Below are 13659 nucleotides of genomic sequence, written 5' to 3'. Positions count from 1 at the left end.
AACTTTTATGATACACTGTCATATACTGGATACTGGATTCATAATCTCTCTGACTATTCGTGTTTACATTAATCTGAAGCGGATTTCAACTAATCAGAGAAGATCTGCAATAAAAGAGTCCAGAAAGTAGCAACAGAAACGAAAAATGTCATTTTCCGTCCTCTTTTTAACAAGAAGAAAAGTAAATTACATCACAATATGAAATAAAAACTTTTTCAGTACATCCATTACTTCATGAATATACCAGAACAAGAAAAGATCATAAAACACGAAACTTCAACAAGTCCTACTTTCATGGGAGTTCGTTTTTAGTATCTTGCAAGACCATTGTAGTCATAATTATGTCAAATAAGCTTGTTTCATCTCTCTTTACCATGGTAGCTCCTGCTGCTCCACTTCACCAGCGGGTTCTCTTCCGTGACGCTAATTGTTGATCCCTGCAGGTGCCGACGTATACGCTGACCAAAGGCTAATTTTCTGCTCCGCCTCACAAGGGGTAATGAAGTTCCACATCACTGCAGATAAGCGCAGACGATTCAACCAATCATACCAGCGTTCACGGATGTTATAATACAGACTCTGATTATAGCTCCAAATCCATTTCTGACGTATGGCTACACACTATTGTACTGTAGTAAAATACAGGGTGGTCCGCTTTGGACGTTACGAAAACAAAACGTCGTAGAATGCACAGTGTACCTTTTTTTCAATGGTTGAATATGATCGGGGCAGCTTGTGAGAGTCGGGAGATTGATGTTTACAGCTATTTCTGTTCAGGCATTCTGCGAATGGTAGTCACTCCATAGTAACGAACTCAATATCTTGTGTCATACACGGTTTGGAAATATTGCACGGGTTTGCTGACTCTTTGGAGTGCAGCGCAGTGTATTGTAGTATTTTGGTCTAAATGTATATACCCAATACAGTATCTCCTATTAAGAAATGTAAATATGATTATCTAGCTATCTTTACCAAGACTAGTGAAGAAACCAGGTAAGCCATAGAGAAGTTATATGAGACAGCATCAAAGACAGGCCTCCAAATATCGTATGAGAAGACTCATATCATGACTGATGGACACCAGAATATCCAAAGATCCCCACTACAGAAAAATTATGGAATAATCACACAGGTCCCTTCCTTCAAATATCTAGGAGAAATCATTGTACCATCTGGATTGGAAAGGAAAGCTAATTTAGAAAGAGCCACCGAACTCCTGAAAGCATACCGAATAACATGGACCCACTACCACAAAAGAGAAATGTCACGAAATGCAAAACTTCGGCATCACAACACTGTTGTTCTTCCTAAAGCCTTGTATGCCTCAGAAACCACATCTCTAGGAGGCCACTCTAAAATTGATGAAATTGAAAAAGAAGAACGAAAAATTATTAGGAAAAGGTATGGCCCCGTTCATGTAAATGGTGTATGGATCAAAAGGAAAACTACAGATTTGTACAAAGCAATCGACAAGTTCACCAATACCGTACGCAGGAGACGATTGAAATTCTATGGCCACATCTGTAGAATGGATGACACTAGATATGCAAAAAAAAAACTGCTTGGTATAATTAATTCAAAGAAGGTCAAAATAAGCTGGTTAGAGGAAATAAAGCAGGACTTAAAAGAAATGAACATCACAGAAGACATCATCAGGGATCGCAAGGCTTTTGGGAACCTCGTTGCAATGCACACGTTCACGGAAAAGGCTAAAAGAACCACAGGGAAACAATGGACGAAAGAACGCAAGAAACAGCATAGCGAGTTCATGAAGAGAATTTTTTTTCTAGTTGCTTTACGTCGCACCGACACAGATAGGTCTTATGGCGACACTGGGACAGGAAATGGCTAGGAGTGGGAAGGAAGCGGCCGTGGCCTTAATTAAGGTATAGCCCCAGCATTTGCCTGGTGTGAAAATGGGAAACCACGGAAAACCATTTTCAGGGCTGCCGACAGTGGGGTTCGAACCTACTATCTCCCGAATACTGGATACTGGCCGCACTTAAGCGACTGCAGCTATTGAGCTCGGTCATGAAGAGATTTTGGAAGGAGAAGAAGAAAGGAAAACCTTCATCAAGCTAACAAGTTCCAACGCGCTCTGTAAACGGGCATAACGAAGAAAGAAGAGACAAATTATTAAAACGATTAAATGTAATATAAATAATTAATTAAAACAGTCCTTTACCTGTATAAATATTCATCGAACAATACGCCTATGTTAAAAAATTCAGATATCTGCGTGCCGTAGATTTGGCTGGGCATCGTACGCATACACACAGACACACTTCCGGATATTACGGACTGAATGTGGCTCTTCGTGTCTGGGACCGAAAATGGCTTCCTACACCATTGACTTAAAATTGCTCCTTGACTTGTATTACCTATCTTACGTCAGTACGTTGCCTAGCGACGGTGAATCAATCAATCAATCAATCAATCAATCAATCAATCAATCAATCAATCAATCAATCAATCAATCAATCAATCAATCAATCAATCAATCAATCAATCAATCAATCAATCAATCAATCACTACTGATCTGCATTTAGGGCAGTCGCCCAGGTGGCAGATTCCCTATCTGTTGTTTCCCTAGCCTTTTCTTAAATGATAGCAAAGAAATTGGAAATTAATTGAACATCTCCCTTGGTAAGTTATTCCAATCCCTAACTCCCCTTCCTATAAACGAATATTTGCCCCAATTTGTCCTCTTGAACTCTAACTTTATCTTCATATTGTGATCTTTCCTACTTTTAAAGACACCATCCAAACTTATTCGTCTACTGATGTCCTCCCACGCAATCTCTCCACTGACAGCTCGGAACATACCACTTAGTCGAGCAGCTCGTCTATGAATCTATGCATTTAATCTTGGTGACAGCACGTTGGATTGTCATATCCCAATGCACTGTTTCTAGCTTTTCGTTCATAACTCACCGGCGAAAGCGAAAGCGAAAGTGAAAATTCCGGCTTCGAGATGCATTCGGTCCCCCTTCCATCTACCTGTGTTCAAAATTTGAGATCTCTACACACACACACACACACACACACACACACAAAAGACTTTATTTTATTATTATAGATAGAAACAGTATACCTTCAGTAGAAACATAAAAGGATGGGTTTGAACTCAACTAAAACAGATTTGCAGCCTTCTACATCTTACTAGGTTGCTGAATGAACTTATTAAACAGTGTTTCATTTGAAATGTCGTTTTATTTTTAAATAAAATATTATTTAATATGTTACAAATTACTCAATTAGGGTTATTCATTATTTTTTCTGCATTCACAAGAATTATGATATAACATTTCACTGACCTTGTGCAATCATATCATCGAAATGTTGAAGAAAAGTGTCCCATTTTTCTGATTCTAGATCCTGTCACCCTTACCTTACACAATAAATACAACGTGAAATTTCACATAAGAGAGATGTAGAATCCTATTACTCAATATAGAGTGGTTTACTTCATAAATATACTGACCAACAAATAGCTTGTCATCCAGGTATGGAATCGAAAGTGTCACAAAAGAATCTTTATAACTGCCAACCAGAAATCAAAGCACTAAATATTAGCAAGCAGAAAATATTGAAACTAACCGAAAACCATCAACTTTAAACCCCTCAGAAAATACCTAAGAGTTTGACCCCACTGCAATTTTGGGCGAAGTATGGTACGCCCTCGAACAGTGATATAGCCTACTTTCACTCACACGATCTTTGGAACACTTCCTTCCTTCTTTGGGGTAAGCAGAAATGACTTCTGCTCACATTTCCCCTACGTACCACGAATCAGTATCGTATTTTGTTTTTATTTCAAAATCTTCCTGCAGCATTTATAGGTTGCCATGGTTTCAAAGAGTACCAAATAGAAGACGAATTATTTATACTGAAGTTAATAGTTTGATAGAGTATTAAGTATGTTACTATGGCGTTAAGGAGCAAAGCTGTTAAGTCACTAAATATGTAAATAGAAACTTGGAGTGCAATTAAATAGTCCTTGGTTAGGCCGAACCGTTTAGATAAATCCGCAGAACCAATGACCGTCATGGACTCCAAATGGCATTTTGCGTGAGATTTTCTTCTTCTTAATCTGTTCACCCTCCAGGGTTGGTTTTTCCCTCGGACTCAGCGGGAGGTATCCCGCCTCTACCGCCTCAAGGGCAGTGTCCTGGAGCTTCAGACTTTGGGTCGAATGATGAAACCGAGGAGGAGGACCAGTACCTCGCCCAGGCAGCCTCACCTGCTATGCTATGCTATGTGGGGGATGGGAAGATTGGAAGGGATAGACTAGGAAGAGGGAAGCAGGCGGCCGTGGCCTTAAGTTAGGTACCATCCCGGCATTTGCCTGGTGGAGAAGTGGGAAAGCACGGGAAACCACTTCGAGGATGGCTGAGGAGGAAATCGAACCCATCGCTACTCAGCTGACCTCCCGATGCTGAGTGGACTCCGTTCCAGTCCTCGCACCACATTTCAAATTTCGTGGCAGAGCCGGTAATCGAACGCGGGCCTCTAGGGGTGGCTGCTAATCACACTAACCACTACACCACAGAAGTTGCCTGCTTGAGATCTGGAATTATATATCTTGCTCAAATCCTTACCCAACGTTTGTTAAATGATTTATTAATGATGAAAGGAGATAGTCTAACAATCCCATACTGTAAAGTAACACAATAGCCCCTTTAGTTTATCTTAATTGATATTTCATCATTAAGGCACTACAGTACTCTGTATGTTAAAAATTAAACAAGTAAATTATATTGACTGCATACATTAGGCTTAATGTGTTGTGCGACGATAAAACAGTAACAAAGAAAAGAAACCGATAATCATCAGCAAGACTGAAGAACTTGGATTTAGCCTACGGAAGAAGTACTTCCTATGAACCCCAGTCGAGTGTAACGAAGAGTTCAAGGAAGGTCAAGTGTAATGGGTTAAACTCAAACGCGCCGGATATGAAGCAGTGTAATATTTATTATCATTGTGCTCGCTGTGCTGTAACTGAAGACAGTCGCGCCCTATCTTTTGCGGCCAGTCCCCATGCTCCACTGACCTTACTAACAGGTGGTTAGAGCAAGAACATTAGCGACTGGAGCATGCAAATTGGCCGCACCCTTCATTAATAACTTTGTACACTCGCTGGCTGATACAAAGTTAACAAACATAACATACATCAAACCTCCACGCTTTAATTGACTGCACTGACTCCAATTGACATAAATATATTATCAATCACGCCATCCGAAATGTGAAACCGAATGGTCAGTGAATTTGTCAAATAATGGTGACTATCTCATCCTCCACGCATTGAATACTGACCAATCCAATTTATAGTTCGTGTCAGTTTCAACCAATCACGGTTGACTATCACTGAAATATTAACGAAATGAGATTGCCGCACCTGATAGCCAACTGTTTGGAAATTATCGAAGGTGATTCTCAATTGTTTCCGATATGTAACCTGCGGTGTAGCAGTAATTTTCAAAGTAGTGAATAAATCAAATATGGCGGAAATTACAACGAGATTTGCAGAAGTGACTTTATCACATTGGTATGCAATAAATTCAATTTAATGATGTTATATTTTCAAGCTATTGATATTGCTTATTAATCATTTCACCCAGAAAATAGCCTTACTTGCGGGGATGAGTAGCTCCGACGGTAGAACGCTGGCCTTCTGAGCCCAACATGACAGGTTCGATCGTGGCTCAGTCTGGCGGTATATGAAGGTGCTCTAATACATCAGCCTCGTATCAGTAGATTTACTTGCACTTTAAAGAACTCCTGCAATTCCGGCACCTAGGCGTCACCAAAACCCGTAAAAGTAGTTAGTGGGACGTAAAATCACTATTATTATTATTATTATTATTATTATTATTATCTTTCTTTCTTAATCTGTTTATTGTCCAGGGTTGGCTTTTCCCTCGGACTCAGCGAGGGATCCCACCTCTACCGTCTCAAGGGCAGTGTCCTGGAGCTTCAGACATCGGATCGGGGGATACAACTGGGGAGAATGATCAGTACCTCGCCCAGGCGGCCTCACCTGCTATACTGAACAGGGGCCTTGGTGGGGATGGGAAGATTGGAAGGGATAGACAAGGTAGAGGGAAGGAAGCGGCCGTGGCCTTAAGTTAGGTACCATCCCGGCATTTGCCTGGAGGAGAAGTGGGAAACCACGGAAAACCACTTCCAGGATGGCTGAGGTGGGAATTGAACCCAGCTCTACTCAGTTGACCTCCCGAGGCTGAGTGGACCCCGTTCCAGCCCTCGTACCACTTTTCAAATTTCGTGGCAGAGCCGGGAATTGAACCCAGGCCTCCGGGGGTGGCAGCTAATCACACTAACCACTACACCACAGAGGCGCACTACTATTATTATTATTATTATTATTATTATTATTATTATTATTATTATTATTATTATTATTATTATTATTGCCGTTATATTCTTAACAATTGCGACTCGTGGTTTTATATCATTCAGATAATTTCACGAGTACGTAGCACGACAAGATGAAATTCAACATTCATTATAATTACACTTGATCATTCCACGAAAGTTTTCTTTAAACCTTTTGTTTTCTACCTCAGCCTTTTCCCAATTAATTCTGTTCGAATCGATCGCGATGGTGTCACATTAGGATGTTTCTAAACTGTTCTCTTTAAATGACTCTAATAGTTCTTTATTTTCTGAACTTTCTCCTGAGCGGGAATGTATGTTCGTTGGGTATTCAGCCCGAAGGCTGGTTTGATTCTCCAAAGCTCCGCCAACAGCTGTCATAGCCTAGGTGTCACTGAAGAGTTTTATTAGGGAAATGAGGTGTGAGGTAGTTTCCCGTTGCTTTTCTCACTGAGCCAGAAGTTGCTGTTACATATCAGTCTGCCATGCTCATTGAAATGCATGCTCCAACCGACACTATGAGCGGTATTTTCACGCCATTCATAACAGGGACTGGCTGCATAAGGAATGGTATGGCTAGCATCGCTCATACCTCAGTCACTTCCATATTGTCACAGCCAAGGATGAGTCTGAGACAGGTCGACACTGCGTGTGGTTTTAGCCCAGTTTTACGGAGGGATGCATAAGGAATGGTATGGCTAGCATCGCTCATACCTCAGTCACTTCCATATTGTCACAGCCAAGGATGAGTCTGAGACAGGTCGACACTGCGTGTGGTTTTAGCCCAGTTTTACGGAGGGATGCATAAGGAATGGTATGGCTAGCATCGCTCATACCTCAGTCACTTCCATATTGTCACAGTCAAGGATGAGTCTGAGACAGGTCGACACTGCGTGTGGTTTTAACCCAGTTTTACGGAGGGATGCATAAGGAATGGTATGGCTAGCATCGCTCATACCTCAGTCACTTCCATATTGTCACAGCCAAGGATGAGTCTGAGACAGGTCGACACTGCCTGTGGTTTTTAACCCAGTTTTACGGAGGGATGCATAAGGAATGGTATGGCTAGCATCGCTCATACCTCAGTCACTTCCATATTGTCACAGCCAAGGATGAGTCTGAGACAGGTCGACACTGCCTGTGGTTTTAACCCAGTTTTACGGAGGGATGCATAAGGAATGGTATGGCTAGCATCGCTCATACCTCAGTCACTTCCATATTGTCACAGCCAAGGATGAGTCTGAGACAGGTCGACACTGCCTGTGGTTTTAACCCAGTTTTACGGAGGGATGCATAAGGAATGGTATGGCTAGCATCGCTCATACCTCAGTCACTTCCATATTGTCACAGCCAAGGATGAGTCTGAGACAGGTCGACACTGCGTGTGGTTTTAACCCAGTTTTACGGAGGGATGCATAAGGAATGGTATGGCTAGCATCGCTCATACCTCAGTCACTTCCATATTGTCACAGCCAAGGATGAGTCTGAGACAGGTCGACACAGCGTGTGGTTTTAACCCAGTTTTACGGAGGGATGCATAAGGAATGGTATGGCTAGCATCACTCATACCTCAGTCACTTCCATATTGTCACAGCCAAGGATGAGTCTGAGACAGGTCGACACTGCGTGTGGTTTTAACCCAGTTTTACGGACGGATGCGCTTTCTTATGCCAACCATATGAGGAGTGATGTATTCACTATTACGTGTTTTTGTGTCGGCTAACAGTGTGATGACCGAGCTCGATAACAGCAGTCATTTAAGTGTGATGTGTTGAATGTAAATGAAGGTGTGCATTTAAACGAACAGAAACAACCGGCTCCCGTGGAAAAAGAATTAACCAGACGTTGAATCGAACCCTCCGAGTTGAGGTAAGAACGGTACATTCTGCTTTATGTCGCACCGACACGGATATGTCTCATGGCGATGATGGGAGAGGAAAGGGCTGAGGGTGGGAAGGAAGTGACCATGTGAAAATCGGAAACCGCGGAAAATCATTTTCAGTTTCGCCGACAGTGGGATTCGAACCCACTATCTCTAATAAGTGACCCAAGTCGCGCACCCACTTGCTCGGTTTTTTTAATATTACTTTTTACTGACTCTTGATACAGCTACATAGAGTTGCCCACAAGAAAGGCGGCTATTTGTATGATCAACGCCTGCTACCTGGATGTTTGCAACTTGTTGACGGGAATCGTGAAAAAGGCTGACACAGGAAAGACGAAAGTGTACTTCGATAGTATCAGTGAAATATTCTCGAAACTGTAAAATGTTTTAAAATCATGGAACGCTTATATGTGGAGAAAAAAAAGAAGCATCTCCAGATCATCTCAGTCAAATAGACTTCTGTTTGTACACTTCGTTGATATGTGATTTTTAAGCACCAACCATCCCACACCCTGATATCCAGTATGAATTAACAGGACCTACGAAGCAAGGGCGCCCATGCCCGGGGACAAGGTGGGGAAACGCCCCCCCCCCCAAACCCTAGCTCTCAGCGAAAGGCAAAAATCTAATGTAGTCAGGCGTTTTTCTTTCAAGAAAATTACTTAAATGTCTGTATTACGTAGAAGTGGTGGTACCACCCCCACAAACAGGCAGGGTGTTATTCTACCGCGGAATACAAGTCGCCATTCATCTCCCAAAATGTTAAAAATACTACATACCCCCAGGTCTAGACCCCTCTCTACAAACTGTCATATGGGCGCCCATGATACGAAAAACTGGCGAAATATCCAGATGAACAGCTCCCGGCCGGCGGGTGCTCTGGAACGCGTGCTTCAACATATAAACAGCCGAATTTACTGGAGAACCACTAAAATTACAAATAAGATGCATATGATCCTCCTTGTAGAAAACGGAATGTCAAGTAAACACGCTGGGCTTTATTTGGTGACAGGACAAACCATTTAACCACTGTGTTGATTTTCAGCGAATAAAACACACACAAGTCCAGTAAATAGCTACATATTAAAGGCCACCGATTAGAAAAGGATAAGTATTGGAAAATTAGAGTAGATTTGTATTTGAACTAAATATCTGAGTTATATCCTTTCAAATTTCAGCCCAATGGGTCCACTAGTTCAAGCGCGATTGAACGAGAGATAAGTAACAAATAATGAAAATAAAACATAAATAATAAATTTTAATTTCATTTCTGCAAGACTTTTGAGTAGTTTTGGAGCTTATGACGCTCTTGAAGTTGGATTACTAGAAATCTAAGGCAAATTAGGAAACATAATTTGTCAAGATATAAGGTTCATGTTTGGAAATAAAACATAGCAGAATGTAGGCTACCTGTCGTTTATATCCGCACCTCTTATAATTATATCATTAAAAACCGAGTCTAACCATCGTCAACCTAGTGTTCCTCTACTTCTCTTACCCTTCAAGTCTCAGTCTATTATTCTCCAAGGTATTCTCTCCATCCACTGGCCTCATATGACTCCACAATCGAAGTCGTTTGATTCGTACAGCTTCATCCATGGAGTTTATTCCTAACTTAGCCTTGATCTTCTCATTGCGAGTACTAGTGATGTGCGCGAGTGATGCCTGGAATCGCGGTACTCGATTCTTTCGAGTCCAGGCTCGGACTCGCTTCGCTTGCGAAGGCTCGATGATAGCATGACGTCACACGTTCGCTCACTCGCCGGCTCGTAGATGGATGAAGCATGCGTACAAGCGGTCGCCGAGGGTTTATGGGATTGCGACAGCGCGGTACGATATGAAAAAACTGAATGAATGCGCAAAAGGAATAACCTAAATTTGATAATTACTTGAGAACGATAATAATGCCACTTAATACGCATAATAAGATATGAAAATATCCGTTTACGGCGTCTCGCACACACTTCACTGAATATGCCATCTATTCTAATATTGATAATATAGCTTATCTGGCCTTCATAGCCCAACTTGGCCGGTTCGATACTGGTTTATTCCGCTAGTATTTGAAGGTGCTCAAATACGTCAACCTAGTGTCGGTAGAATTATTGGGACGTAAAAAATCTCCCGGGGGACTAAATGCGGTACCTCGGCATCCCCGAAAACCATACAAATGTACGTACTTGGACGTAAAAGTTATATTATTATTATTATTATTATTATTATTATTATTATTATTATTATTATTATTTCAAATCCCTGTCACGGTATGTATGTTGTAATTAGTGTATTTTAAACATGTGTTATTTGTAGACTATAGACGGTATTTCTGCACACATTGTATTGCTTCGCTACTGGTAAATTATATCTCATGTAGCCGTTATGCATATACACGGGCGTAGATGTGCTAATATGATCGGTAGTATGACAGATTTATTGTAACCATAGCCTATTGCTAACCGCGCCAAAGCCTACAATCGTCCGGGGGAACAGGTGAATTACAGCAGTTTATATGTACATCATACTTTCGGCAGATATAATGTCGGGTATTAAGATGAGGCGTCCAGAATGTGACGCACGTTCACGCAGCAAATCAGCGGACAGAACGTCATTCTGTTCTAGCTAAACAGCTGACAGTTTGTTAGTAAGTCACAACCTTTAGTGCCTATGATGATGATGATAATAATAATAATAATCATAACAATCGAATTATTGACGACCGATGACTGAACAACATCAATCATCAGCAGCAAACATTGCACTCCACACCACAAAAATATTCTGTGGGTGACCCTGAATGCCGTGCACTCCAGTACAGTAGATTTTAGTTCTAAGGCATGTCCACAGATAGCGACACCAGTATGCTTGGACTCGAGTCTGGAGTCGAGTAATACCGATTCTAAGAGCACATTACTCGATTCTACTCGATTCCGTCGCTAGCCCATCACTAGCGAGTACCCTCCTACCATTCTTCCCATCAATTTGTAGCAGTAAGCATTGTCGCTAATTTAATGTCTGTTCGTTCTAACTTGTGAATAAGATATCCTGCATCTACCTAGCGTTCAATCCCGTACAGCAAGCTGATCTGAAAACAAACCGATGTAAAGACAGTAATAGCTATAGAACCCGCTTTTGGGTGGTTAGGCCGTGTGCATTATGCAGAGTTTCGTCCAGACGTGCCATTTGGACTCATCAGCTGGAATGGCACGCCCCTCCAGGACTCTGCTTAGCAGTAGCAGACCAAACTGCGTGGCCTCGCTGTGTTAGCAAATCAAGTTTGCTAACCTGCTAAAGGAGAAATCATTTCTCCGTTCAAAAAATGCTCCCCCATTGGAGATACAATGTCAAAAAATGCTTTCACAGCCGCAGATCTTAAAATCACAGCAATAGAACCCGCTTTTGGGTGGTTAGGCCGTGTGCATTATGCAGAGTTTCGTCCAGACGTGCCATTTGGACTCATCAGCTGGAATGGCACGCCCCTCCAGGACTCTGCTTAGCAGTAGCAGACCAAACTGCGTGGCCTCGCTGTGTTAGCAAATCAAGTTTGCTAACCTGCTAAAGGAGAAATCATTTCTCTGCATAATGCACACGGCCTAACCACCCAAAAGCGGGTTCTATTGCTGTGATTTTAAGATCTGCGGCTGTGAAAGCATTTTTTGACATTGTATCTCCAATGGGGGAGCATTTTTTGAACGGAGAAATGATTTCTCCTTTAGCAGGTTAGCAAACTTGATTTGCTAACATAGCGAGGCCACGCAGTTTGGTTAGAAGGATTGACGATCGAAGCTGACCGTCCAACGGATTGCGCTACACCGCAAGCAGTCACGGGAGTTTATGGCTCCTTGAAAACGTGGTCTCGCCAGGTGGACATAGTAATTCGTGAGGTTTCACCTCGGGACGTGCCATCGACGTCGAGGAATTCTATTACTGTAAGGGTTTCCCCAGGCAATCTGCATTCATCATTGCATTCTTCTCTGCTACATAGTTGTGGACTCGGTAATCTCTGGGGTCCCCTCTCCACATCAGGGGGTTTTTACCCCCTAGGGAATATTCTGTCTTTAAGACAGCCATATTATCATAATGGATCTCATCGCCACCTGCACCATCGCCGCTACCACATCGACAGCCACCACCACCACTGCCGTACTGTCACCTTCATCTGTGACACTAGCACAAGCCCATGCCACGGGCCTCATGTCTTCCGAGGAGCATCCCATTCCCTCTTCTGCACATGGAAGTCACCTCTTAGTACCACCAGCGCCGCAACGAGAGCCATCCCAGGGAGTTAAACGACGTCTCGCCACACCAAAGGGATCAGTACCACCTAAAGTCGTCGCCATCGAGACACCGCCACCGCCACCGCCTCCTCCACCTTCACAGCACACTGACTCCATGGAAACAGCCAATATTCCACCAATAAATACATCATCCACCACCGAATTTCCTCCTCTCTCTGGCAGTCATCGTCCTATAACCAACCCCCGTCTCCTGCAAAAACCACCCCAATCTACCCATACTTTCCTCCTTCAGAACCCATCCCCTGATTTCCGTTCATCGCAGAAGATCTTCCGAACACTTCTCCGCTTCAATCTTCGTCGTGAAGACATCGCCGACATCAGGCCTACCAACCATGGATACCTCATCAAAGTCACCAGTGCAGAAGCCGCCAGTCATCTTTCCAATTTAGTAGGTGCTCATCAACTGGGCTCCAGCTCACCATTTAAAATTCTTTCACAACCCAAACAAAAGACCCCTCCCCCTCCACCCCGCCACAGTCTCTTCAGCTGTGTGATCAGGGGGGTCGACCCGGATATTCCAGACTCCGAGATCCTTGCGGAGCTTAACGCCGAGGGCGTTCCCGCAAGAAAAGTCTTTCGAATTAAGAACGTATCCGGGCCGACCTTCATGGTGCGGGTGCTGGTCCCCACCACCGAAGATCTTGATAGACTACTTTCCACAGGTGTCTCAATATATCGCCAGCACCACCGAGTGGAGCCTTCCAAAGCCCCTCCTCCGCAACCCCTACGCTGCGAACGGTGTCTACAGTACAACGTCCACAAAACGGCCGACTGCAAAGCACCAACACCTATTTGCGGACACTGTTCCCAGCAACATCCTACTCCAAAATGCCCCAACACCACACAACCCCCTCACTGCAACACGTGTGGTGACTCACATCCCACCTACTCCCGTCTCTGTAAGGCCCGTCCTCCTCCCCCTGACAACCGACCCGAACTTATCGCCCCCGTTCGGACCGTTGACCCACCTACAGATCTCAACCGTTCCCAGTTCTCTCCTCCTACCATCGAAGATATCATTCGCTTCACCACTCTCACTCTCCTCAACCTATTCCCATATCACCGACCATTAGTCCTCT

The 13659-nt window shown here is 43.2% G+C and overlaps 1 protein-coding gene across 1 annotated transcript in view; it reads right to left on the bottom strand.

The window, feature by feature from the left end:
* Nucleotides 1-13659, bottom strand: part of LOC136874360 (serine proteinase stubble) — a 341753-nt gene that overhangs the window by 135757 nt on the left and 192337 nt on the right. The gene's annotated exons all lie outside the window — the stretch shown is intronic.

The sequence above is a fragment of the Anabrus simplex genome, chromosome 5 (genome assembly GCF_040414725.1).
Source record: "Anabrus simplex isolate iqAnaSimp1 chromosome 5, ASM4041472v1, whole genome shotgun sequence".
Classification (NCBI taxonomy): domain Eukaryota; kingdom Metazoa; phylum Arthropoda; class Insecta; order Orthoptera; family Tettigoniidae; genus Anabrus; species Anabrus simplex.
This window is presented reverse-complemented; position numbering and strand designations above follow the sequence as displayed.